The sequence below is a fragment of the Pongo abelii genome, chromosome 9 (assembly GCF_028885655.2).
Source record: "Pongo abelii isolate AG06213 chromosome 9, NHGRI_mPonAbe1-v2.0_pri, whole genome shotgun sequence".
NCBI lineage: Eukaryota > Metazoa > Chordata > Mammalia > Primates > Hominidae > Pongo > Pongo abelii.
Window position 1 is genome coordinate 68,396,788 of NC_071994.2, and position 27,947 is coordinate 68,424,734.

Consider the following 27,947-nt stretch of genomic DNA (forward strand, 5'->3'; position numbering starts at 1 on the left):
GTTGCCTGGTTAACTGCTGAGCGCTGGAGGCGGGGCGCCGGGCGCTGGGGGCCGGGGGTCGGGGATCGGGGGCTGGGGGCTGAGGACTAAGTCGAGCCAGCCGCCCAGGGCATCTGTCCGCGCTGTCGAAGGAGCCTCTGGGCTTGGGGCTGGCCGTTAGAGGGCTACTGCGCTGCTTAACGTGATGGACCTGGGGTATAAAGGCAGGTCTCCTGTTGAGCTAAAAAATTATGGGGTACCAGCTAGGTAGGCAACATAGCGAGAACCCGTGTCCACACACACACACACACACACACACACACACACTAGCCAGGAGTGGTTATGGGGTACCAGCTAGGTAGGCAACATAGCGACAACCCGTGTCCACACACACACAGTAGGAGTGGTGGCGCGCATCTGTAGTCCCAGCTACTCGGGAGGGTCGAGGTGGGAGGATCGCTTGAACCCGGGAAGCGGAGGTTGCAGTGAGACGAGATCGCGCCACTGCACCCCAGCCTGGGCGACAGAGGAAGACTTCGTCTCAAAACAAAAACATCATGGGGAATAAGGCAAGTGCCTCCAGCGCCTCCTTCTGCTTGGTCTACATTTTGGGGTGTCGCTACTCTTGTTTGAGGAGGTGATTAGGCCAAACTGTGTGGCTGCCAAGGTGGCCTTTGGAGAAGGGAACAGCTTGGGATGGAGGCGAGACGGAGGCGGGGCTGTCTGCAGCTGTTCCTGGCCCCCGGGGCAGGGGGCGCCTGAGAAGTTGTAGGGTCTCTCATAATCCCTCAGCGCAGCTCTTTCTCGCCCCTCCAGTGCGAAGTACGGATTCACACATTTTTGGAGACCTGTTCTCTTGGGGTCTGACTCCATCTTTCAGGAAGACTGCACCATGTTTAAGTAAGGAACTGTGAATGCTTACTTAAACCATGTTTAAGTAAGGACCTGTCATTCCACTCCGCTGGTTATTTGGTAGGAGATACAGCCCAGGCTCTCACTGCTGATTAGTGACTCAGCCGCACCACCCAGCGCAAAGCAAAGCGCTGATGCTTAGGAAGGTCCCGTTTGAGGGACACGCTCAGTGGGGGTCACTTTAAGGAACACAAAGAAATCCTCCTTTAAGTCTCCTCTGTGGTTCATGAAAAAGGAAAGAAGCCCTCCATCCTCACCTAGTCTCAACAGATGGCTTGATGAGCAATTATCAGGTACCAGGTGAGTAGTAGGAGACCAATACGACCTCCTTCTATACTATTTAACTTTTGCAAATTTCCTGCTTTCCCCTCATAAAAAAGAATAACAGTGAGTGAAACCCTACATTATTCTTGAGATGATTTTTTTTTTCATTTTATTGGTATTCCAAAACATTTCCTTCAGTAAGGGTTTATCAAGTGCCTCCTTTAGAACATAGTGGTTATAAGTGCATGGGGTCCTGTATATCCACTCCGGAGAGCTGGTTTGAATTCTGGCTCTGCCATCTTTTTTTTTTTTTTTTTCCATTTCTTCTCCTTCTCCTTCTTCTTCCTCCTCCTCCTCTCCTCCTCCTCCTCCTTCTTCTCCTTCCTCTTCCTCTTCTTCCTCTTCTTCCTTCTTCCTTCTTCTTCTTCTTTTTTTTTTTTTGATAAAGAAACGAGGGTATTACTCTGTCAGCCAGGCTGAAGTGCAGTGAGTGGCACGATCTCGGCTCACTGCAGCCTCGACCTCCTGGGCTCAAGCGATCCTCCTGCTTCAGGCACCACGCCCCGCAAATTTTTTAAATGTTTTCGAGAGACAGGGTCTCCCTATGTTGCCCAGGCTCTCTGCCACTTTTTTTTGCTCTGTGGTTCTGGGCAAACATATTACTTCTTTGAGCCTCACTTTTCCTCATCTCTATATCTGGCGATTCCAATAGTACTAACTTCTTTAGACTGAGCTTTTTGAGGGTGGGGACTGTATCTGTAGTATTTAGAGTTTAAGATGCATCTAGTATTTACTATTTTGTCTGTCACAGTAAGGACTAAAAATAGCCCTTGAATGTGTGAATTGGGTTGCCATAAGGATTCTGTGAGATAATTCCTGTAAAATGCTTAGCAAAGTGCCCTGCAAAGATAAGTGCTCCGTAGACTTAGCTAGCATTAGTATGTGCCAGGCACTGCCCTAGGAGTTGTGGAGAACAGAATGTGGATCAGACTAAAAGAGAATAAAAAAGAGGAAATAATGCACATAAAATCTATAATACCAAGAACAAAATATTCGGACATGCCATAAGATTGACACAGATAAAATGCTATCAAGCTTAGGAGACTATGTTCAGCTGGGAGGATCAAGAAAGGTTTTGCAGAGAATGTAATTTTCAAGCTAGGACTTGAAGGATGGCCTAGGAATTAGTGAGAGAAGAGGTAGATAAGATACCTGTAAACTGCTTTTACAAAAAGTGTGGTTGGAGTGGGACAGAATTTGGTCCTCTTTATTTTTTATGGATTTCAAGGTTTTAGCACATTCCTCATAGGGTTATTGTATCAAGTAAGTTAATATCTATAAAGTGCATTTATAGTACTTGGTACATAGTAGGTGCTCAATAAATATTAGCTAGTATTATTATCTTAAGCTTTAGCCTGGTCTCCCAAAATATGCTCTCACTTACCCAGTATCATAGCCACACCTCATCTCATTTGTCTCTCTTCCCCATTCTATTTTAGTCATTCCAGTTGAGGCACTACTTTCTTTTTGTCAGGTCAGCTCTTTGAAACTTTTCCCAGTGGTTCCCAGTTGCCACCTCTGTTGCCATAGCCTTAAAAAAATTTTTTTTGTGTACTTTTCCAATTAATTTAAATTACGTGTAGTTATGGTTTCTTCTCTCCCAATAGCCTTTCAACTCCTTGAAGGCAGAAACTGTTCCTTATTTGTCCCTAAACATTCCAGGGCCTGCTAAGTAGGGGGTATTCAATAGACATTTGTTGAAATTACTCTGATTTAATTTTTAAGTTAAATAGACTTCTGTTAGCCCAGATAAAGAGGTGGCTTTGTGGTGGCTCACACCTGTAATCCCAGAAGTTCAGGAGGTTGAGGTGGAAGGATTACTTGAGGCCAGGAGTTTGACAGCAGCCTGGGCAACATAGTGAGACCCCTGTCTCTATTTTTTTAAAAATTAAAAAATTAGCCTGGCATGGTGGCTCATACCTGTAGTCCTAGCTACTCGGGAGGTTGAGATGGGAGGATTGCTTGGGCCCAGGATGTTGAGGATGCAGTGAGCTATGATTGTGCCACTGCCCTCCAGCCAGGGCAGAGTAAGACCCTATCTTAAGAAAAAAAAAAAGAGTTGGCTTTTCTATTAAAAAAACACCTACCTACATGAACTTTAATGAATGTAATGAATATTCAATTGTAACTACATTTTCTCAGAATTTAACGTTTAGAAATTTATGGGAAAGAAGATGCTTGAAATGAAACTGAAAACAAAAGACTCTAAATTAAATCTTTGCATTTGTTTTTATTTTTCTATTTGTAAATATATTTTTATATGTGTATATTTATAATTTTAAAGATTCATCCTGTAAACCACAGATTGAGAGACTTGAGAGATTCCTTTTTATCTTTTTTAAGATTGGCTGGGAATAATGATAGAACATGACCTACCATCAGGCCCCTTGTGGATCAAATACAGCCCACACCAAATGAAAGCCACTGGTGAGAACTGAAAATGGAATTGTAAATGGAGAGAGGGCAACTAATTAGGAATGTGCCTGGTCAACAGAGAAATAGACTGTCAGTATTGACAGAAAAATAAACTATTGGTATGAGTTTTTAATGACTCTATCTTCACAAGGGTAAATTCACTAATGAGAACAGATGAAAGTTAGTTGTCAGGGTTCTATGTTTTGGAGGAGATGCGTTGGAAGAAGTCTTTAATTGTGAAATGGGGAAAGAGACTGGTGCTGTATTTGGGGCTTTTTGAGGAGAAAAAACAAGTCCAGTGAAGAGCAATGTAAATTCCTTTTCTTTATGTGAAGGGGGCCAAAAAGGGTTAAAAACCCAGGATGCAAAAGTGGGTACTGTGCCAGAGTTAGACAGTGATTTATACTGTACATACCAGAAACTGTATAAATCATTTTATTTGACAAATGGTATTGTTATTTCTCCAGCAGACTTAAGAGCTTTGGAATCATCACAGCTTTGTAAGGTAGTATTACAGACTGAGTCATTAGATCATTCATTTAGCCTGATTACATCAACTCACTGGGTTATTGGGGGAATGAAAGAAACTCATTATCAAAATTGTCATCTTGATGATGTAGATTAAACAAAATGAATCAAACTTCTGAGAATTAACTTTCACAATCTGTTTAAAATTGACTGGGAGTTAAAAAATTGGTTGCAGAGCAGGAATGATTAAAATCTTGTCATTTTTAAAAGTCAGAGATTAAAGGAATAGTATTTGGAAGATATTTAATATAAACAGTTGAAATTTATGTAGAGTTTTTTTTTGTTTTTTTGTTTTGTTTTGTTTTTTTAAAAGACTTCTTGGCTGGGCGCGGTGGCTCACACCTGTCATCCCAGCACTTTGGGAGGCTGAGATGGGTGGATCACGAGGCCAGGAGATCGAGACCATCCTGGTTAACACGGTGAAACCCCGTCTCTATTAAAAATACAAAAAATTAGCTGGGCGTGGTGGCAGGAGCCTGTAGTCCCAGGGGAGGCTGAGGCAGGAGAACGGCATGAACCTGAGAGGCGGAGCTTGCAATGAGCTAAGATCGTGCCACGCCACTCCAGCCTGGGTGACAGAGCGAGACTCCATCTCAAAAAAAAAAAAAGAAAAAAAAAGACTTCTTTATTGAGGTATAATGTACATATGATAAAATTTACCTGTTTTAAGTGTATATTTCAGTATTTTTTGTAAATTTACAGATTTGTCAACATCACCAAAATGCAGTTTTGGAACATTGTCATTACCTGAGAAAAATCCCTAGGGTACACCATATGCAGTCAGTTCTCAGCTCCTGCCTCTGGGCCTAGGTGACCACTCTTCTGCTTGCTGTCTTATGAATTTGCCTTTTCTGGACAATTCATATAGATGGAATCTGATAATATGTGGCCTTTTTTTGCCTGGCTTCTTTTAATTAGCATAATGTTTTTGAGGCTCACACATGTCGTAGCATGTATCAGTACTTCATTCTTTTTTATGATTGAATACTATCCCGTTATATGAATATATTACATTTTGTTTATCCATTTACCGGTTGATGGTCGTCTGAAATGTTTCTGGTTTGGGGCTATTTTGACTGATAATGCAGAGTAAGACTTTGTGTGGACACATGTTTTCATTTCTCTTGTGAATACAGACTTGAGCCGCTGCACCCAGACCAGATGTACGATTCATAAGTATTTTCTCCCAGGCTGTGTCATGTATTTCATTTTCTTAATGGTGTAATTTGAAGTACAAACATTTAAAGTTTTGATGAACTCTAACTTATTAATTTTTTTCCTTTATAAATTGTGCTTTTGGTGTTATATCTAAGAAATCTTTGCCTAACCTAAGGTGATGAAAATTTTTTTTGAAGACTTTTTTCTATGTTTCCTCCTAATAGTTGTATATTTTAGTTTTTACATTTAACTCTATACCATTTTACATTAATTTTTATGTGCATTATGAGGTAAGGGTCTAGATTCATTTCTTTTCATGCAGATGTTCAATTTTCTCAGTATCATTTGTATAAAAGACTGTCCTTTTCTCATTAAATTCCCTTGGCAACTTTGTCAAAAATCAATTCACCATAAATGTAAGAGTTAGCTTTTAGACTTTAAATGATGTTCTATTGATCTATATGTCTGTCCTTATGCTATATCATACTGTATTGATTATTGTAGTTTTGTAGTAAGTTTGGAAATTGGGAAGTATATCAACTATGTTCTTCATTTTCAAAATTATTTTTATATTCTAGTACAGTCATATTTCCATAAAATTTAAATTCAGTTTGTCAACTTCTGTGTAACAACTGTTGATGTTTTGATAGAGATTATATTGAATTCACAGATTAATTGAGGATGAATTGCAATATTAACAATATTGGGTTTTTGAATTTATGAACATGGAATGTCTGTCCATTTATTTCAGTTTTCTTCATTTTTTTACTAATGTTGTGTAGTGATTAGTGTACATGTTGCACTTCTTTTAACAAATTTATTAAGTATTTTTATGCTGTTGTGAATGAAATTGTTTTCTCAATTTCATTTTCAGATGAAATTATTGCTAGTGTATAGAAATATAGTTGACTTTTTCATATTGATATTGTATCCTGTAACCTTGTTAAACTCATTTACTTGTTCTAAGAATTTTTTGTGGATTCTTCAGGATTTTCTATATACTGGATCAGATCTTCTGTGAATAAAGAAAGGCTAACTTTTTTCTTTTCAATCAGGATTTCTTTTTCTTGCCTAATTGCACTGGCTAGAACCTCTAGTACAATGTTGAATAGAAGTGGCAAAGGGAACATCTTTGCCTTGTTCCCAATTTTAGAGGCAGAACATTTAGCCTTTTACCGTTAGGTATGATATTTGTTTTTTTGTAGATACTCTTTATTAGGTTAAGGAAGTTCTCATCTATCTTAAAAAAATTATTTTTAATTAGCTTCTTCAGGTTGAGAAGAAATTTCCTTCTATTCCTAGTTTAGTGAAAGTTTTTATCATGAATGATTGTTGAAGTTTGTCAGATGTTTTTTGTACATCCGTTGATGTGATCATGTGGTTTTTATTTTTTATTCTATTAACATGTGTTGAATGAATTGATTTTTGGATATTAAGCCAATCTTTTGTTGTTGAATTTGGTTTGCTAGTATTTTACTGAGGATTTTTCTGTGTATATTCATGAGGGATATTGAGCTCTAGTTTTCTTGTTTGTGGTCTTTGTCTCTTTTGGTATTAGGATAATATTGGCCATATAGAATGATTTAGGAATGTTCTATTTCTTGGAAGAGTGTGTAGAATTGGTATTATTCTTAAGCATTTAATTAAAACCATCTGGGCCTGGGCTTTACTTTGTGGGAAGATTTTTAATTACTAATTCAACTTTTTTCCTTGTTTTAGGTCTACTTATATTTTCTATTCCTCTTTTTTTTTTTTTTTTTTTTTTTTTTTTTTGAGAAAAGGTCTCACTCCTGTTGCCCAGGCTAGAGTGCTGTGGCATAATCACAGCTCACTACAGCCTCAGCTTCCTGGGCTCAGGTGATTCTCCCACCTTAGCTTCTCGAGTAGCTGGGACTACAGGAGTGCATCACCACCAGGCCCACCTAATTTTTTTGGTACTTTTTTTTAGTAGAGATGGGGTTTTGCCATGTTGCCCAGGCTGGTCTTGAACTCCTGAACTCAAGTGATCTTCTGTTCCATCTTGAGTCAGTTTCAATACTTGGTGTCTAAGAACTTGCCCATTCGCTTAAGTTGTCTAATTTGTTGAGAAAAAGCTATTGGTAATATTCCCTCACAATCTTTTTTATTTCTTTAAGATCTGATTATGGTAATCTGTGCCTTGTCTCTCTTGCTTTTTTTTTTTTTTTTTTTTTTTTTTTAATAACATCTTGGTCAGTCTAGTTAAAGTTTTGTCAACTTTTAATATCCGTTGTTTTTCTTTTGAGAGAGTCTCACTCTGTCACCCAGGCTGGAATGCAGTAGTGCAATCTCAGCTCACTACAATCTCCGCCTCCCAGGTTCAAGTGATTGATTCTCCTGCCTAATCCACCCAAGTAACAGGGATTACAGGTGCATGCCACCACACCAGACTAATTTTTGTATATTTAGTAGAGACAGGGTTTCACCATGTTGGCCTATGCTGGAGTGAAACTCTGTCTCAAAAAATAAATAAATAAATAAAATTTTAAAAAATACAGATGGCCAGGCGTGGTGGCTCATGCCTGTAATCCCAGCACTTTGGGAAGCCGAGGTGGGTGGATCATGAGGTCAAGAGATCGAGACCATCCTGGCCAACATGGTGAAGCCCCGTCTCTACTAAAAATACAAAAATTAGCTCGGTGTGGTGGCGCACGCCTGTAGTCCCAGTTACTCGGGAGGCTGAGGCAGGATAATTGCTTGAATCTGGGAGGTGGAGGTTGCAGTGAGCCGCGATCGCACCACTGCGATCAAATGTAAATTCAACCATCTCGATAATAGTGTTAAATGTGAATGGTCTCAACAGCCCATTCTATAAGCAGAGATTGTCAGACTGGCTTAGATCCAACTGTCTGTCTACAAGAAACACAACTTATAGTCAAACACATAAATAAGTTGAAAGTTAAAGGTTAAAAAAAGATATACCGTGTAAACTATAAGCATAATATTGCTGGAGTAAAGAAACAGAATCCTGCAGATACCTTAATTGTAGTCCAGTGAAAGCCATTTCAGACATCTGACTTCCAGAACCTTAAGATAATAAACTTGTGTTGCTTTAAGCGTCTCCCCTTGCCAAAAAAAGATTGCTGAGGTAAAAGTATTAACATCAGACAAAATAGACTTGAAGACAAGAAATATCACTAGACAAAGTGGGGCATATCAAAATCATAAAAATTACAAATCATTATATCTGGAAGATACAGCACTTGCAAATGTACATGACCCTAACAACACAGCCTCAAAATACCAAAGCAAAAACTGACAAAATTCAAGCAAGAAATAGACAATTCAACAGTGGTAGTTGGAGACTTCAACACCTCACTCTTTTTTTTTTTTTGAGATGGAGTCTCACTCTGTCACCTACACTGGAGTGCAGTGGTGTGATCTCAGCTCATTGCAACTTCTGCCTCCTGGGTTCAAGTGATTCTCCTGCCTCAGCCTCCTGAGTAGCTGGGATTACAGGCGCGTGCCACCACACCCGGCTACTTTTTGTATTTTTAATAGAGACAGGGTTTCACCGTGTTGGTCAGGCTGGTCTTGAACTCCTGACCTCATGATTCGCCCGCCTCAGCCTCCCAAAGTGCTGGGATTACAGGCATGAGCCACTGTGCCCAGCCCAGTCCTCAGTCTTAATAACTGATAGAACAAACAGAAAATCAGCAAAGATATAGAAGGCTAAACAATACTGTCAGCCACCTTGACACCTATAGGAAACTCCATCCAACAATAGCACAATACACATTCTTGTCAAATACTCCCAGAACATTCTCCAAAACAGACCATTATTAGGTCATAAAACAAGTCTCAATGAATTTAAAAGGACTGAAATCATACCAGGTATGTTCTCTACCCACAATAGAATTAAATTAGAAATCAACAATAGGAAATTTGGGGAATCTACAAATATTTGCAAATTAAACAACATATAGGTGAATAATCCATGGGTCATAGACTAAATCACAAGGGAAACTAGGAAATGTTTTGAACTGAAAGGAAACAAAGATATGATATATCAAAATGTATGAGAGGCAGCTAAAATTGTGATTAGAGGGAAGTGCCAAGCTTTAGATGTCTATATTAGAAAAGAATATAGGTCAAATCAATAACCTAAGTTTCTACCTTAAGAAACTAGGAGCCGGGCATGGTGGCTCATGCTTGTAATCCCAGCACTTTGGGAGGCTGAGGTGGGCAGATCAGTTGAGGTCAGGAGTTTGAGACCAGCCTGGCCAACATGGTGAAACCCCGTCTCTACTAAAAATACAAAAATTAGCCAGATGTGGTGGCACGCACCTGTAATCCCAGCTACTTGGGAGGCTGAGGCAGGAGAATCGCTTGAACCTGGGAGGTGGAGGTTGCAGTGAGCCGAGATTGTACCACTGTACTCCAGCCTGGGCAACAGAGCAAGACTCCATCTCAAAAAAAAAAAAAAGAAAGAAAAAGAAAAACTAGGAAAAGAAGAACAAACTAAACTGAAAGGAAGCAGGAGGAAGGGTATAATGATGATCAGGTAGAAATCAATAAAATACAAAGTAGAAAAATAGAGAAAAATCAATGAAACCAACAGTTGGTTCTTTGAAAAGATATTAAAATTTGGACCAGTTGCGGTGGCTCACGCCTGTAATCCCAGCACTTTGGGAGGCCAAGGTGGACGGATCAGTTAAGGTCAGGAGTTCAAGACCAAGGTTTCACTCTTGTTGCCTAGGCTGGAGTGCAATGGCATGATCTCGGCTCACTGCAACCTCTACCTTCCAGATTCAAGTGATTCTCCTGCCTCAGCTGCTCGAGTAGCTGGGGTTACAGGTGCCCACCACTATGCCCGGCTAATTTTTTTGTATTTTTAGTAGAGAGAGGGTTTCACCATATTGGCCATGCTGGTCTTGAACTCCTGACCTCAGGTGATCTACCCACCTCGGCCTCCCAAAGTGCTGGGATTACAGGCATGAGCCACCGCGCCCGGCCTTTAAAAAAATTTTTTTAGTGATTGTTCTAGGAATTAGAATATGCATCTTTATTTGTCACAATCTACTTCTTTCTTCTTCTTTTTTTTTGAGACAGGGTCTTGCTCTGCCACCCAGGCTGGACTGCAATGGTGCAAGTGTGGCTCACTGTTGCCTCCACCTCCTAGGCTCAAGTGATCCCCCCAACTCAACCTCCTGAGTAGCTGGGACCACAGGCGCACGCCAACACGCCTGGCTATTTTTTTTTTTTTTTTTTGAGATGGAGTCTCACTCTGTCGCCCAGGCTGGAGTGCAGTGGCACGATCTTGGGCACTGCAAGCTCCACCTCCCGGGTTCATGTCATTCTCCTGCCTCAGCCTCCTGAGTAGCTGGGACTACAGACACCACCACCACACCCAGCTAATTTTTTTTTTTTTGTATTCTTAGTAGAGACGGGGTTTCACCGTGTTAGCCAGGACGGTCTCGAACTCCTGACCTTGTGATCCACTCGCCTCGGCCTCCCAAAGTGTTGGGATTACAGGCGTGAGCCACTGTGCTGGGCCAATTTTTATATTTTTTATAGAGATGGTGTCTCACCATGTTGCCCAGGCTGGCCTCTAACTCCTGGGTTCAAACAGTCCACCCACCTCGGCCTCCTAAAGTGGTGAGATTACAGGTGTGAGCCACCATGCCTGGCCACAATCTACTGATTGATATAAACTTAATTTAGGTAAAATATAGACACTTCTGTCCAATATAACTCCATATCCCCCCTTTTCATGCTGTTATATTACATTCATATATGTTACAGATCCAACAAGACAGTGTTGTAATTATTGCTTTATATGCTCTTATGACTTTTAAAGAAGTTACGAGAAAAAATGAGAAACATATGTATGGAGTCCTTTATATTAACCAACATATTTACTATTTCTGATGTTCTACATTCCTCTCTGTAGATTTGAGTAACTCTAAAATCACTTTCCATCAGCCTGAAAAACTTCCTTCAATATTTCTTGTAAGGCAAGCTGGCAACAACAAATTTTTTCAGTCTTTATCAACTGTCTTTATTTCACCTTCACATTTAAAGGCTATAAGGCTATTTTTGCTGGATATAAAATTTTTAGTTGGCAGATTTTTTTCCTTTAAACACTTTGATCCCTGCTTTCTTAGTCTCTGTTGTTTCTGATAAAAAGTCATCTGTTAATTTGATTGTGGTTTCTTTGTAAATGATGATCCACTTTTCTCTGCTGCTTACAAGATTTTCTCTTTGTGTTTGCCTTTCAATGGTTTAACCTTGGTGTTTCTAGGTATGGACCTCTTTGTGTTTATGGTACTTGGAGTTCTTTTGGTCTTCTTGGATGTGTAGATTTGTTTTTCCTCAAATTTATGAAGTTTTCAGCCATTTTTTTCTTTAATATTTTTTTCGTCCCTTTCTCTTTCTCTTCTTTTTCTGGGACTCTCCTTATACATATGTTAGTATGTTTGGTGGTATCTTTCAAATCTCTGAGGCTTGTTCATTTTTCTTCATTCTTTTTCTTTTCTTTTCTTCAAATTGTATAATCTCTATTGATCTATCTATCTTCCAGTTTACTGATTCTTTTTCTGTAATCTGAAATTTGCTCTTGAGCCCCTCTAGTGAATTTTCATTTCAATTATTTTCTTTTCACTCCATAATTTGTTTGTTTTGTTTTATAATTTATTTTTATTGATATTCTATATTGTCACTGTTGCCATACTTTAATTTTTAAAATTTGGTTTTCTTTAGTTCTTTGAACATATTTACAACAGCTGCCTTGAAGTCTGTCTGCTAAGTCTAACATTTGGGCCCCTACAGAAAAAGTTTCCATTAACTGCATCTTTTTCTGTATATGGGCCCCACTTTTTGTTTGTTTGTATGTCTTGCAATTTTTTGTTGAAAACTGAACATTTTAGATCAGAGGTCAACAATTTATTTCTATAAATGACTGGATAGAAAATATTTTAGGCTTTGTAGTCAATGTGGTCTCTATTGTAATGCAAAAGTAGCCATAGACAATATGTAAATGAATGAAAGTAGATGTCTTCCAATAAATCTTTATTTAAAAAAGAAGCAGTAGGCCATAATTGGGCCATGGGCTGTAGTTTGCTGATCGCTGTTTTAAATAATGTATGATGGCAACTCCAGATTCTGATTTCCACCCCTACCTAAGGATTGTTGATATTGCTGCTGTTTGTTGGTTTATTTGTTTAGTGAGTTAACAGGGCTGATTCTGTAGTCTTTCTTTCCTGTAGTGTGTAGCTACTGACATCTCTCCTTAATTTTTTCCTTTCTAATTCTTGTTTTTATTTTATTTTACTTTATTTTATTTTATTTTTTATTAGATGGGGTCTCACTATGTTGTGTAGGCTGGACTCGAATTCCTGCGCTGAAGCAGTTGTCCCTCCTCAGCCTCTTGAGTAGCTGGGACTACAGATGTGTGCTGCTGTGCCCAATTTGGTTTTATTTTTAAGTCTCTTTCCTAGGAATTGCCCCTGGGTCAACATAGCTAGTGGTCAGCTAATAACTGGAAAGAGATTGTACTTAAACATCTTGAGCCTAGTAAGGCTCTACTGTTTGCTAATTAATCTGTGTATAGTTTGGGGAACACATTTAAAGTTCAGTCAAGGCCATGTGGCTATGGCTTATGCCTATAATTCAAGTGCTTTAGGAGGCTGTGACAGGAAGGCTGCATGAGACCAACAGCTTGAGGCCAGCCCAGGTAACACAGCAAGGCCCTATCTTCGCAAGAAATTTTTAAAAAATTAGCTGGGCATGGTGGTGTGTGCCTGTAGTCCTAACTGTGGGAGGATTGCTGGAGCCTAGGAGTTCAAGGTTATAGTGAGCTGTAATTGTGCCACTGTGCTCCAGCCTGAGCAACTGTGTGAGACCCTATCTCTAAAAAAACAAGAACAAAGAGATAGAGTTCAGTCAAGTCTGCCCCAATTTTATTTCTATGTATGCAAGGCTTCACATTCAGCCATTGAAATCTGTAGCCCACTGTGGTCTCTCCTGGGCATGTGCATAACCATGCACTTGTACACAGCCTTCCAGACCACCAAGGGTATCAGGTTCCACTATGGCTGTCTTTTTCCCTAGATCTGCCTAATAAATTTCTGGCTGGTCTGTTACTTTTCCCAACTAAAACTACAGTTTCAACCAGCAATGATATTGACTTTCCCTGATCATTTACTACCAAGATCACATGTTTCTGACAATGTCCTATGCACCAAATTACATTGCAGAGCTGCTGATTTTCATGGATTTTACTGTCCTTATAGAACTACTACGTTGGAGCTGGGGGTAGGGAGTGTAGGGATTACAAAAACTCAAAATACCATAGATTCATATTTTTCTTACCAAGGTTCAATAGTTTGATTTTTTTCCTTTATAAATGCTTTTTAATTTGTCATGTGCCTCTGGTTAGTTAGTTAGTTTATTTGTTTGTTTGAGATGGAGTCGTGCTCTGTTGCCCAGGCTGGAGTGCAGTGGCGCAATCTCTGCTCACTGTAACCTCTGCCTCCTGGGTTCAAGTGATTCTCCTGCCTCAGCCTCCAGAGTAGCTGGGACTACAGGCATGCACCACCACACCTGGCCAGTTTTTTTTTTTTTTTTGTATTTTTTGTAGAGATGGGCTTTGCCATGTTGGCCAGGCTGGTCTTGAACTGCTGACCTCGGGTGATCCACCCACCTTGGCCTCCCAAAGTGCTGGGATTACAGGCATGAGCCACCGAGCCCAGTCTCAGTTTTCAAAATCCTGAAATGATTGTTTTAACAGTTTTGTACAGATGCTCCTTGACTTAGGAAGGAGTTACATCCTGATAAACTCATTTTAAGTTGAAAATATTGTAAGTCAAAAATGCATTTAATACACCTATCTGCAAACATCGTATCTTAGCATAGCCTACCTTAAACATGTTCAGAACACTCACATTAGCCTAAGGTTGGGCAAAATCATCTAACACAAAGCCTATTTTATAATAAAGTGTTGAATATCTCATGTAATTTATTGAATGCTGTACTGAAAGTGAAAAACAGAATGGTTGTGTGGGTATTCAACATATGGTTTCCACTGAATGTATATTGCTTTCGCACCATCATAAAGTTGAAAAAACTGAAGTCAAATCTTTATAAGTCAGAGACTACCTGTACAGTTTTATTGCGGCTTTATGTTAAATGATTTGCCAGCCTCCTCACTATGCCATTCTGGAAGTGTTCCTTGTGTAGAGTTTTAGTGACCCAAAAAAGGTCACAGTATTTCCCGACAGATCCAGCAGTTTTCAAAAATTAATATATTCCAATTCCTGTTCCCTTCCAATTTTATATTCCTCCTAAACTTTTTGTGATATAATTCTGGACTCTCTTAAGGCTTACTTTTATATATTATTTTAGGATAAAGCTTATATTTATTCCTTCCATCAATATTTATTTATTTGTTCCATGGACATTTATTAAACCTCTGCTGTGCATTGATACTGGAATGTATTTCCACTCCAGGAAGCTCTAACAAGTAGAGTAGGTAGCCAAATCTCCAGGGTTAGTATTATACCAGTTCTAGAGAAAATTTTATATCTCCTAGCTTGTACTAAGTTTACCTAATTATAATTATAGGTATACTCTATTTAAGAAATGTAAGTTATACTGTGATTATATTACTGTTTGCATTCAAGTATTTATATCCCTCAGTTTTGTGACTTCTTTTTCCAGTCATATACCATGCCCTCCACATTTTTTTTCCAATTTCTAAAATTGTGGTAAAATACACATAAAATAGGCCGGTCATGGTGGTTCATACCTGTAATTCGAGCACTTTGGGAGCCCGAGATGGGAGGATCTCTTGAGGCCAGAAGTTCAAGACCAGCCTGGTCAACATAGCGAGACCCCATCTCTAAAAGAATAAATCTTTCTTTAACAAAAAATAAAAATAAAAAATAAAAAAACACACAAAATAAAATATAGTTTTCTAAGCATTTTTAAGTGTATACTTCAGTGGTATTAAATATATTCAAAATGTTGTGCAACTATCACCACCATCCATCTCTATACTTCTTTTCATCTTGTAAAACTGAAACTCTGTACTCATTAAACAATAATTCTCTATTCTTCCCTACTCCCAGCCCCTGGAAGCCACCAATCTGTCTTCTGTCTTTATGATTTTGACTACTATAAGTACCTCATATAAGTGTACTCATATAGTATTTTTCTTCTCGTGACTGGCTTATTTCATTTAGTATAATGTCGTAAAGTTTCATCCATGTTGTAGTATATTGCGGAATGTCCATCCATTTAAAAAAAAATTTTTTTTTATACTTTAAGTTCTATGGTACATGTGCACAACATGCAGGTTTGTTACATATGTATACGTGTGCCATGTTGGTGTGCTGCACCCATTAACTCGTCATTTACATTAGGTATATCTCCTAATGCTATCCCTCCTCCCCCGCCCCACCCCACGACAGGCCCTGGTGTGTGATGTTCCCCTTCCTGTGTCCAAGTGTTCTCATTGCTCAATTCCCACCTATGAGTGAGAACATGTGGTGTTTGGTTTTTTTGTCCTTGTGATAGTTTGCTGAGAATGATGGTTTCCAGCTTCATCCGTGTCCCTACAAAGGACATGAACTCATCATTTTTTATGGCTGCGTAGTATTCCATGGTGTATATGTGCCACATTTTCTTAATCCAGTCTATCATTGATGGACATTTGGCTTGGTTCCAAGTCTTTGCTATTGTGAATAGTGCCGCAATAAACATACGTGTGCATGGGTCTTTATAGCAGCATGATTTATAATCCTTTGGGTATATACCCAGTAATGGGATCAGTGGGTCAAGTGGTATTTCTAGTTCTAGATCCTTGAGGAATTGCCACACTCTCTTCTACAATGGTTGAACTACTTTACAGTCCCACCAACAGTGTAAAAGTGTTCCTATTTCTCCACATCCTCTCCAGCACCTGTTGTTTCCTGACTTTTTAATGACCGCCATTCTAACTGGTGTGAGATGGTATCTCATTGTGGTTTTTATTTGCATTTCTCTGATGGCCAGTGATGGTGAACATTTTTTGATGTGTCTGTTGGCTGCATAAATGTCTTCTTTTGGGAAGTGTCTGTTCATATCCTTTGCCCACTTTTTGATGGGGTTTTTTTTCCTTGTAAATTTGTTGAGTTCTTTGAAGATTCTGGATATTAGCCCTTTGTCAGATGAGTAGATTGCAAAAATGTTCTCCCATTCTGTAGGTTGCCTGTTCACTCTGATGGTAGTTTCTTTTGCTGTGCAGAAGCTCTTTAGTTTAATTAGATCCCATTTGTCAAGTTTGGCTTTTGTTGCCATTGCTTTTGGTGTTTTAGATATGAAGTCCTTGCCTATGCCTATGTCCTGAATGGTATTGCCTAGGTTTTCTTCTAGGGTTTTTATGGTTTTAGGTTAAACATTTAAGTCTTTAATCCATTTTGAATTAATTTTTGTATAAGGTGTAAGGAAGGGATCCAGTTTCAGCTTTCTACGTATGGCTAGCAAGTTTTCCTGGCACCATTTATTAAATAGGGAATCCTTTCCCCATTTCTTGTTTTTGTCAGGTTCGTCAAAGATCAGATGGTTGTAGATGTCCGGTATTATTTCTGAGAGCTCTGTTCTGTTCCATTGGTCTATATCTCTGTTTTGGTACCAGTACCATGCTGTTTTGTTTACTGTAGCCTTGTAGTATAGTTTGAAGTCAGGTAGCATGATGCCTCCAGCTTTGTTCTTTTGGCTTAGGATTGACTTGGCAATGCAGGCTCTTTTTTGGTTCCATATGAACTTTAAAGTAGTTTTTTCCAATTCTGTGAAGAAAGTCATTGGTAGCTTGATGGGGATGGCATTGAATCTATAAATTACCTTGGGTAGTATGGCCATTTTCACAATATTGATTCTTCCTATCCATGATCATGGAATGTTCTTCCATTTGTTTGTGTCCTCTTTTATTTCGTTGAGCAATGGTTTGTAGTTCTCCTTGAAGAGGTCCTTCACATCCCTAGTAAGTTGGATTCCTAGGTATTTTATTCTCTTTGAAGCTGTTTCAGGAAATGTGTACAGCTGCCTGCCATGGGAGTAGGGCATGGGTAGCGTCTACTACACTAAGAGCCGAAATTGACCAAAATTAACCACAATTTAGGTCCAAGCCTTTTCCTGGAAGTCACAAACCTTCAATAGACTCCAGAGTTCCCAAATAATTACATCAGACAGATGCTGCTGTGCAAATGTTGTCTAGCTGGGGAGAGACATTCCTGTGGCTTCCTACTCCACCAGAATGCTCTCTCCTTCTCCACATTTTGTGCAGAGAACATAACTGGCCTCCACACAAAGTTTATTTTTTTCTCCCCATCCCCAATAGTAACGAAGGCTAAGATGTTCCATTTGGGAGGGAGGGGCAGATTGGGTGTATACTGGAAGTCACGGATGGTGGTTGTGGATCATGGGGAGGGACCTCAGGGTTGAGGTGGCTCAAATTGTTATCTGAGGTGCCTTGGCTAAAGGATATAGCAGGTAGAGAGGTATGTCACCTTTTATATTACTTTATTCCTTTTATTAGGGAAGTTTTGCTCCCCTTTGTGACCAGGCAAGACTGGGCATAAAGTATTTGGGGCAGAGGATGCTTCTAGTATGAGAAAGAAGAAAGAGAAGACGGGTGGTTAGGATTGGAGCTGAATAGAACATGTGGCTGGTGGAGAGAGAAAAGGTACGGAAGGGCTGAGTAGACTTTATGCAAGACAGATTTATTTGGTTGACAGTAGATATTATCAGTTAACACATAGATTATCATCCTTTTTGCAGTTAAGTAAAGTAAAATAAGGTGAGGTAGGAGGATTATTTTAGTAAAGATAGTAGTGGGATTTTCAAATCCATTTTCTGTTATATAGTGGGGACAGAGGGAAAATACTAGCAAATGTTTCAGGCAAATTGATTCTAAACCTGGTTCTCTGACTAACTTAATCTTTGACTACAACCAAATTGTTTAACCTGCCTAAGCATTATTGCTAGCACTTGTGAAATGAGATGTTAGAAAAAAATGAAGATGATGCAAAATATTTTGAAAAATTATTTTCTATATAAATGTAAGAAAGCTTTATCATTCTATAATGACAAAATATTAAGAGCTGCTGCAAAATAAAAATTTATTGTAAGATAAATCTTCACAAGCTGGGCGCGGTGGCTCACGCCTGTAATCCCAGCACTTTGGGAGGCCGAGGTAGGTGGATCACCTGAGGTTGGGAGTTCAAAACCAGCCTGATCAACATGGGGAAACCCCATCTCTACTAAAAATACAAAATTAGCCGGGCGTGGTGGCACGTGCCTGTAGTCCCAGCTACTTGGGAGGCTGAGGCAGGAGAATCGCTTGAACTCGGTAGGCGGAGGTTGCAGTGAGCCAAGATTGCGCCATTGCACTCCAGCCTGGGCAACAAGAGTGAAACTCTGTCTCCACCCCTGCCAAAAAAAAAGATAAATCTTCACCAAAATAATGATGAAAATTAATGGAACGATAAGATTTAATTTACTGCAAAAATCCAACAGACATATATTGAGTACATGTTTGTTGAGCAGTGATGTTTATGTGTTAAAATTTACGGACAGACCACTTATTTAATTGTCATAAATCCTACAGGTACTAACTATCATTTAAAATTTCTCGGTGTCCTTTTCTGCTTATTGTGTCTATGATGCTAGTTTAACTCAGTACATTTGCTTTATAAAAAGCCAGAGAAAGATGATAGTCTGTTTATCTAGGTTCTCCAAAGCATTTCCTGCCAGGCAGTTGACATGTAGCCTTGGCACAATTTCAGGAAACTGTTTGCTTCTGTTTACCCTTTCCAGATACAGCATCTCCTAAGAATTGAGGTGAGGAATCTCCTTTAACTTTTTTACATTTTAGAAGTATGCTTTATTCTAACACTTTAGAATGCTTTTCATGTAAGAGCAATGAAAATCTTTGTGTCTTTAAATTAAAAGGAAAATGGATAAGTTTTAGTGCTTCACTAGTAGAAAAGGTAAAGCCTTAAAGCGAGTTAACCTAATAAGATGTACTCAGAAGAATATTTCTAGGATGGGCATAGTGGCTCACGCCTGTAATCCCAGCACTTTGGGAGGCTGAGGAGGGAGGATTGCTTGACCCCAGGAGTTTGACACCAGCCTGGACAACATGGTGAGACCTTGTCTCTACAAAAAATTTTTAAAAATTAGCCTGGTGTGGACCTGTAGTCTCAGCTACATGGGAGGCTGAGGCAGGAGGATCACTTGAACCTGGGAGGTCGAGGCTGCAATGAACCATGATTGTACCACTGCACTGCAGCCTGGGTGACAGAGCTGAAACTCTGTTCTCCCCCCCAAAAAAAGTTAGAAAAAAGAATATTCCTTTCCTATAATATTGTTCACATTAGTCTCTCTTTCAGAAAACTCAATGTAATTATAGCTGAACATACAAAACTTATTAATTATGGGATAGTTGTCAACATTTCCAAAATCCTTCTTTACTATGAAAAAGAACCCACCACTGAATTTCTTCAGAATAGTATGCTTTTCTTGATTCAATTATAATATTTTTCTTTTTATATAGCATTTCAGAAATATTCAGTTAAGTGGCATAGACATTATATTTGAAAAACAAGTTACTCAACATTTTTATTCCTTATTGGGAGCCAATTTGTTTCTAAATGTTTTAAATACTCATTATGTAGTTAGAAATGCAGGAATGTATTATAGCTTTATTGCACTCCCAGACTACATGTTAATTAAGTATGCATAAATATATCTTTGAGAGAATGTGGTGGCAAATGTATTAATTTAGAGATTGAAAGCTTGAGGTGTGGAAAGATATAATAATGATGCATATACTACAGTTAATTGTGAGCAAATTTATATCCTTTCTGCATATTGTTGTCACATAAACTAATAATCTCTTAATTACTTTGTCCTTCCAGAATGAATTAAAAAAGATTCTATAATTTTGGCCAGCACTAGAACTATAGGCAACCGTGGGTGGGGAAGCAGGAAGAGAAACTGTGATGAGACCGACATGCATGGCATGGGACAGGTGGCAAGAGAATAATTTAGTTTGTGATCAGGCCTAGGCTGGGGGTCAGGAACCAGATAAGCATTTCAGATTGGTAGCATATCTGTGACCCAAGATTACAACAAGGCCATGGATCAGAGCCAAATGGCCTCTGAATGGCAAGGATCATGGCAAGCAACAGGTCAGAGACAAAGCGGAGGAGGTTGTCACACAGGTACCAATGGGATTGGTAGATGGGGAAGAATGAGCAAATATCCAGAGTTGGGAGTCTCAAATTTAAGTTCTGCCGTTAGAAAATGGCCCCTTAGTACTTCTGGACAACATAGATCTCTCACTTCCCACCTTCCTTTCCTCTCTTTACAAGGTTTCAGACTTAGTTGGAAGACATGCCTCTGGCTTTAACACACTGATATGGAAGACTTATGGGCTGAGATGAATGGCTCCCTGTTTAAGAGAATCAGAAGTCAACATAGCTTGCAGAGTAGGTCTAGAGAGTTCTGCCTTAAAGGGTAGAGTTATAAAGCCAAAGGATTCAGCAAACCAAGGGTCATCATTGGTACCATGCATGAAGAGTTATCTTTATCTTGTGAAATTGGTGACTTTGCTCCATTCTGTGACTTATCTCTGTTTTGAAACCATATTGACTCCTAGACTGCCTGGTCCTGTAACCATCGATCACTGAATGACTGCCTTAACCCAATCCTGTAAACCTACCACAACTTAATTCTTAGAATTTCTAGCTGAATATACTAGAGGAAATAAAGAATAGGAAATCTAAATCAGATGTGGTGGCTCGTGCCTACAATCTCAGCTACTTGGGAGGCGGAGGTGGGAAGATTGCTTGAGCCCAGGAGTTTGAGGCTGCAGTGAGCTATGCTTGCACCACTGAACTCCAGCTTGGACGACAGATCCTGTCTCAAAAAAAAAAAAAAAAAAAAAAGGAAGTCCAAAGAGGATTTTTGTGTGTGTGTGTGTTTTAGTAAACTAGTATTAGTATCCTTTTAGGGACTGACCTCATCCCCACCTTCACTGAATTGCCTGTCATGGAGAAAGCCCTTAATAAATGTTGGTTGAATCATGAATTAGAGGGTCTGCAAGTGATCAAAGTAACCAAAGGAAAGGAGTGAGAGAGCAACTTCTGACACAGGCATAGAGCCTGAATGCATTTTGAAGATGTGAGAGAGATGGAACTGTATCTCTACACAGGAAAATCTAAGAAGTCGACTAAGATACAAAGAAATTACTGACCTAGCCAAGGCTATAGAACCATTGAGGGCAGTACTGGAAAGAATGGGTTGTCTTCATTCCTAGATTTTATGCTGTGCACACTAAACAAATGGTTTGTAAAGATTCAAAACATCACTTAAGTCAGCCAAAAATGTTTTTCTATTAAGCTAAAGTTTGAGTAAGTGAAATTTTTGAAGATGATGGAATCTAATTGATAACTTCCTTACTCCTTAACTTGTAGATAATCTCCCTTTTTAAAGTGCTCATCACAGTAGTGATTATGTAGAGAAAAACCTCTGATGAAAATGTGGTATGAAATTGTATTCTTTGTTCAGCAAGTTAAAACAAGCTGGTCTGTAAGCAATTATTATCTTCATCAAAATTCCTAGCTCTAATGTTTTGGCTTCATAGGCCCAGCACGTATGTCTTCTCGAACAATTGGATGGTTTTAAAACACTTATGAGATGTTTGTGCTTATATCTTAACATAGCATCAGTTCAACAGGAAAAAGAAAAAAAAAATGTAAGATTTGGCATTAGGGCTTAGTTTGAAAAAGAAAATCAAACCAAACTAAAGTAAACAAAAATCCCCTAATAACACTTAATCCCTGCATAGGAATGAATATTCTTCATTCAGCTTCATAATGCCCTTAGTAGCAGTGCTCTAGTTAAGAGTTCAGAAATGTCTTTCTTTTCTTCACTCTTTAATCACTTGACATTTCTGGAAAAAAAATTTATCAGAATGCTTGTTGGCTAACCACTATTAATATTTTTATATGGGTCATATATTCTAAAGAGATCTCTTTTTGCCTTTTCTTTGGTTTTATTTGTAGTTATCCCACATGAAACAACAACAAAATGTGTTCTGTATTCTAAGAGCTGTTCAGGTACCCATCTGGGTGAGCAGATGATTTAAAACTGAATTAGCTTTTTGAATTCTGTGCAAGTAACTCTGTGCAAGTGACTATAAAGAATGCGCCTTTGTATAAGCTTGGGAATGTTTATTTTAAAAATAATCTTTAAAAATTGTTTGATTGATTGAGACAGACTCTCACTCTATAGTCCAGGTTGGAGTGCAGTGGTGCAATCACAGCTTACTACAGTCTCAACCTTCTAGGCTCAAGAGATCCTCCCACCTCAGCCTCCCAAGTAGCTGGGACCACAGGCATGCACCACTATTCCTGGCTAATTTTTGTATTTTTTCTAGAGACAGGGCCCTGCTGTGTTGCCTAGGCTGATCTCCAACTCCTGGGCTCAAGCAGTCCACTCACCTTGGCCTGCCAAAGTGCTGGGATCACAGGCGTGAACCACAGTGCCCAACCAAAAAATGATAATCTTTTAAAATTAAAAATAACCATAGACGCATTTTGAAACTTACATAATATTTTTCTAGTGGGTTAGGTTTCTGGTTACATTGTATGATTAATTAATGATTACATAGTGAAATATTTATACTGTATGTTCACCTGAAATTATTGTAATTCAACAGCTATTTATTGAGTAACAGCCATTTGCTAGAGGTTAAAGATGGAGCTTATACTGATAGATAAATAACCCATGCTTTCAAGAGGCTCACAATCTGGCAGTCAGCAGATTGGCTCATGGTGAGCAATACTTATGAACAATTGTTATGGGCTATGAAGTGAGCCTTGGGTGCCAAGGGAGAGAGTAATCCATTCTCCCAAGGAGCAGGAAGAAGTCGGAGAAGGCTTTATTAAAAAGGTGACATTTGAGTTGGGCCCATCAGAGATGTTACCTTTCATAATATTTTCTGGGAAATAACAAGTTGTTTATGAGATTGGGGTATAGGATGCCAGAAGCCAGCAATGTAATGTAAAGTTTGAGGTGTCTGTGGAACATCTAGGTGCAGATATCCACAAGGGAGTTGGAAGTTCAGGTCTAGAAATTAAAAGAGAGAAGTCGGAGCTAGAGATAATAGTTTGGCAATATCAGCTAAATTTAATTGAAACCATGCAAGTAGATAAGATGCCCAGGATGGGCTGTGTAGAAGAGAGCCAAGAAAAACAAATCCAATTAAAGAGTATACAGAGAAGGAGATAGTAAATGAAGGACAGTGAAAAAGAGTGGTCATGGAGACAGGAGTTGATAGAGATATTAAGAGAATAGAGAAGTTAAGTAAGAAGCTCAAGATACTCTAGAGAAAAGGAACAACAAGAACAAGACTGGCCGGGTATGCTGGCTTACGCCTGTAATCCCAGCGCTTTGGGAGGCCGAGGTGGGTGGATCGATCACTTGAGGTCAGAAGTTCGAGACCAGCCTGGCCAACGTGGTGAAATCCTGTCTCTACTAAAAATACAAAAATTAGCCAACTGTGGTGGCAGGTGCCTGTTAATCCCAGCTACTCAGGAGGCTGAGGCACAAGAATCTCTTGAACTCGGGAGGCAGAGGTTGCAGTGGGCTGAGATCATGCCACTACACTCCAGCCTGGGTGACAGAGTGAGACTGTGTCTCAAAAACAAACAAACAAACAAAAAGAACAAGACAGAGCATTTGGAAATTAAAAATATCATAGTTGAAATTTTAAAAATTGATAGAAGAATTAGAAGAAAAAATTTACAAAATTTCCCATACAGTAGAACAAAAAGACAGTAAGATGGACAATTAGGAGATCAACCAAAGAGGTCCAACATAGAAGTCATAGGAGTTGTAGAAAGAGAAATTTGAGAAAATATATGGGATGAAATTATTAAAGGAACAGTACAGGAACATTTACTGGAACTATAGAACATGAGCCTCCAGATTAAAAAGGCCCACCAAGTGCCTTAGAACAATGTTTGAAAAAGTACCCATACTAAGGCACATCACTATGAATTTTCAGGAAAATATCCTATACGCTTCCAAAGAAATAAAAATATATACATTATGTTTCCCAGCTGGTAAAAAAAAAAAAATTTCCTCCCCTGCAGCCTTTCACAGAAAACCACTGGAAGAGATACTCACAAAAATGAAGGGGAAGAACAGGAAACAGGAAGACATGAGATGAAGGAAACAGGAGATTCAACATGGGTAAGGGTCGTTCTTCAAAATAAGTAGAGTAAGCATGCTTCTGAGACAGGAGATGGGGGAATGAAGATCCATTTGGACATGGTAGGGGAAAGTTGAGGGAATTTACACTTCTGCTTTCTCAGTGGTGAAGGCAAGGTTACCTCCTGAGAGTGAGTAGTTGGAAGTTTTGGGAACAGACAGGCTTGGGACAGTTGCTGTGGGGGACAAGAAGAGGATCGAAATCACTAGGAATAAAAGGATTGTTGAGCAGTATTCAGTATTAGGAGGAGGTTTGTAGTGAAGCCTGTCAGTTTTATTTATTATTTTTCAGAGACGAAGTCTTGCTGCCTCCAGGAGATAACACGTGTGACTATAGCCACTGTGACCTCGAACTCCTAGCTTCAAGCTATCCTCCTGCTTCAAGGCTTGTCAATTTTAGAAATAAAGACAGTTTTTCTGTCAGGCAGCTTGAGTGCTGTTTATTGGAGATCACTTTATTTTGAGATGCTCTGAAGATGCATTTTGCAACACAAACTGAATTATTGTCAGAAAATGATTTATTTCTTCACAGTATTGAAATCTCTATTCTGGAAAGCTGAGGCTCTTAGCAATTACATATAATAAATCACATTTGGTAGTAAAAACTACACACATACACACACACACACACACACACACACAGTTCAAAGTGACAGCTTCCAGTGCATCTGTAACCTAGGCTTTTTGAGCTCTTCAATATTTTAGCTCTTCAAGTCTTGATTAGTTGAAAGTTGACTGATGAGTACCTAGGAGGAAGGAATTAAGAAGAGCATAGAATGCCAATTATCCTAAAAGAAAAGGAAAAAGGAAGCAAAGAAGGAAAGGAGATGTAAGAGTTTGGCCTTCCAGGAGACTGAAGATGGCTCTGTCCTTTGTCTGTGGTATGTCAACCATGTTCCCCAGCATAATGGAAATGTTGGGGTAGGCTGCTGCTTAGTTAGCAATAGAGTAGATGCATGAAAACTACCACCACCATTCTATTGGTACCTAAATGTTCAAAGTAATAACTCTGTCTGTACAAATGTTAATGTGACTAACCTTTTCATAACTTACTATTTCAATCGAAACTCCCTAAGCATTTATCATTCCATTATTTTATTAGAATGCTTATTTGAATTCACTAAGCACGTGAATTTGGTCATCTCTCACTGAACTTGATATCTCCTCCTTCCCTCTAACCTCTAGTCTAGAATTTCTCATGATTTTTTTTTCAGTCATATGTACCTAGCATAGAGACTCTGATTCAGGATATCTGGAGATGTCTTGGACCAGAGCATTGCATTTTGAAAAGCTTCTCGGGTGATTTTTTTTCTCCAGAGGACAAATATTTTATTCTTTAAAGAATTTATAAAGGAATTGGAAGATGACTACAGTTCTCTTTGGGTGATTCTTGACATGCACCAAAGGTTAAGAGCTACTTTTGTTTCTAGAGTTATTTTCCTCAAACGCACATCATGTCACTCTTCTCAAAAATATTGTCTCTCCACATCCTTCAGAATCAAATTCAAATTCCTTCATATTGCCTTCATGTCCTTCCTAGATCTGATCCTGTATCAGTCAGGAGGAGCTAAGCTTATGCTGCAATAAGAGCTTCTCACATTTCAGTGGCTTAAGACAATGAGGGTATTTCGTACATATCCAGCATGGCCAGCACGGACCAGTAGGGAGGTACTGGTTTACTCAGGGATCCAGTCCGCTACAGTCTCACATGGCTTTGGGTTAATGTGGCAGAGAAGAGAGGCATGGACATTTCTTACCCCTTCTTCAATGCTTTGGCCTGGAAGTGACACGTGTCACTTCTGCTCACAGCCTGTTGGCTAGATGAGGGTTGGACAGTCACACGGCTCTGCCTAACTGCACAGTGACTGGGATGGTAGACTTCTGTGGACTGGGAAGTATAACAGTGAGCATTAGTGAGTCTACCTTTTTAAAAAATGTTTGAGGTTGAAATTTACCAACATAAAAACCATTTTAAAGTGTATAATTCAGTGACATTAATTATAGTCACAATATTGTGCAATCATCACTTCTAGTTCCAAAACATTTTTACCACTCTCAAGGAGATCCCATACCCACTAAGCAGTTACCTCCCATTTCTTTCTCCCCCGGAGCCCTGGCAACCATTTATCTGCTGTCTCTGTGGATTGATGGAATCATACAATATGTGACTTTCTGTGTCTGGCTTCTTTCACTTAGCATAATGTTTTCAAGTCTCACTCACATTGCATGTATCAGAATGTTATTCCTTTTTATGGTCGAATAATATTCCACTGTATAGATACACCACATTTTAAAAATCCATTCATGGCTGGGCACGGTGGCTCACACCTGTAATCCCAGCACTTTGGGAGGCTGAGGCCACCTGAGGTCAGGATTTCAAGACCAGCTTGGCCAACATGGTGAAACCCCATCTCTATAAAAATACAAAAATTAGCCGGTCATGATGGCAGGTGCCTATAATCCCAGCTATTTGGGAGGCTGAGACAGGAGAACTGCTTGAACCCAGGAGGTGGAGGTTGCAGTGAGCTGAGATTGCACCATTGCACTCCAGCCTGGGCGACTGAGCGAGACTCCGTCTCCAAAAAAAAAAAAAAATTCATTCAATTGTTGATGGACATGATTATTTCTACCTTTTGATCCTGTATATAGTGCTGCTATGAACTTTTGTGTACAAGTATTTGAACACCTGTTTTCAGTTCTTTTGGGTATATACCCAGGAGTGGAATTGCTGGTCACATGGTAATTCTATGTTTAACTTTTTGAGGAACCACCAAACTGTTTCCCACTTAATTTACCTTTTTAACTTCCTACTTCAGTCAAATGAGGACCAGTCACTGTTCTTACAGCTAGTTTCTCATGTTCATGGCTTAGGCAATTCCTTTGGTTTAAAATTTTCTCCCCTTCTTTTCTATTGATTGAAATAGAAATTCTGACAATCATTGAAGGTTCAGTTCCAACCCTCTTTCTCTAAATTCTAGTAAGAATTTCTACTACTTCTGCAAATTCCCATATTTCCTCCTCTTTATCTCTTGTATGCTATTATTTTTGAGTAGTTGTTTATTAATGCCTTTATCACTAGATTTTAAATTTGCTTACACAACTTATTTCTTTTATTCCCCCCAGTGTCAAAAATAGTTTTTTTCAGATGTTTAATAAATGCTTATTGAATGAATAAACAAATGAATAAGGAGCTACAGATACAATCGTGATTTTTTTGGGGGGGAGCTACGGATTTTTGTTTTGCCAGTAAGATGGAGAATGACAAAATGATATTACATTTCACAAGTCTGGTTTCAGGGATGCATGTTGGGTAAAATTCAGTGAATTCAGTGACAAATATAGATAATTAT

At 39.1% G+C, this 27,947-nt stretch overlaps 1 long non-coding RNA gene across 1 annotated transcript; it reads left to right on the forward strand.

Annotated features, from left to right (window-relative positions):
• Positions 1-43: 43 nt before the first annotated feature.
• LOC134762098 (uncharacterized) lies at positions 44-25,964 on the forward strand. Its single transcript, XR_010141733.1, has 3 exons — positions 44-1,191; positions 24,480-24,579; positions 24,890-25,964. It is a non-coding gene; the product is annotated as an uncharacterized LOC134762098 (long non-coding RNA).
• Positions 25,965-27,947: the final 1,983 nt, after the last annotated feature.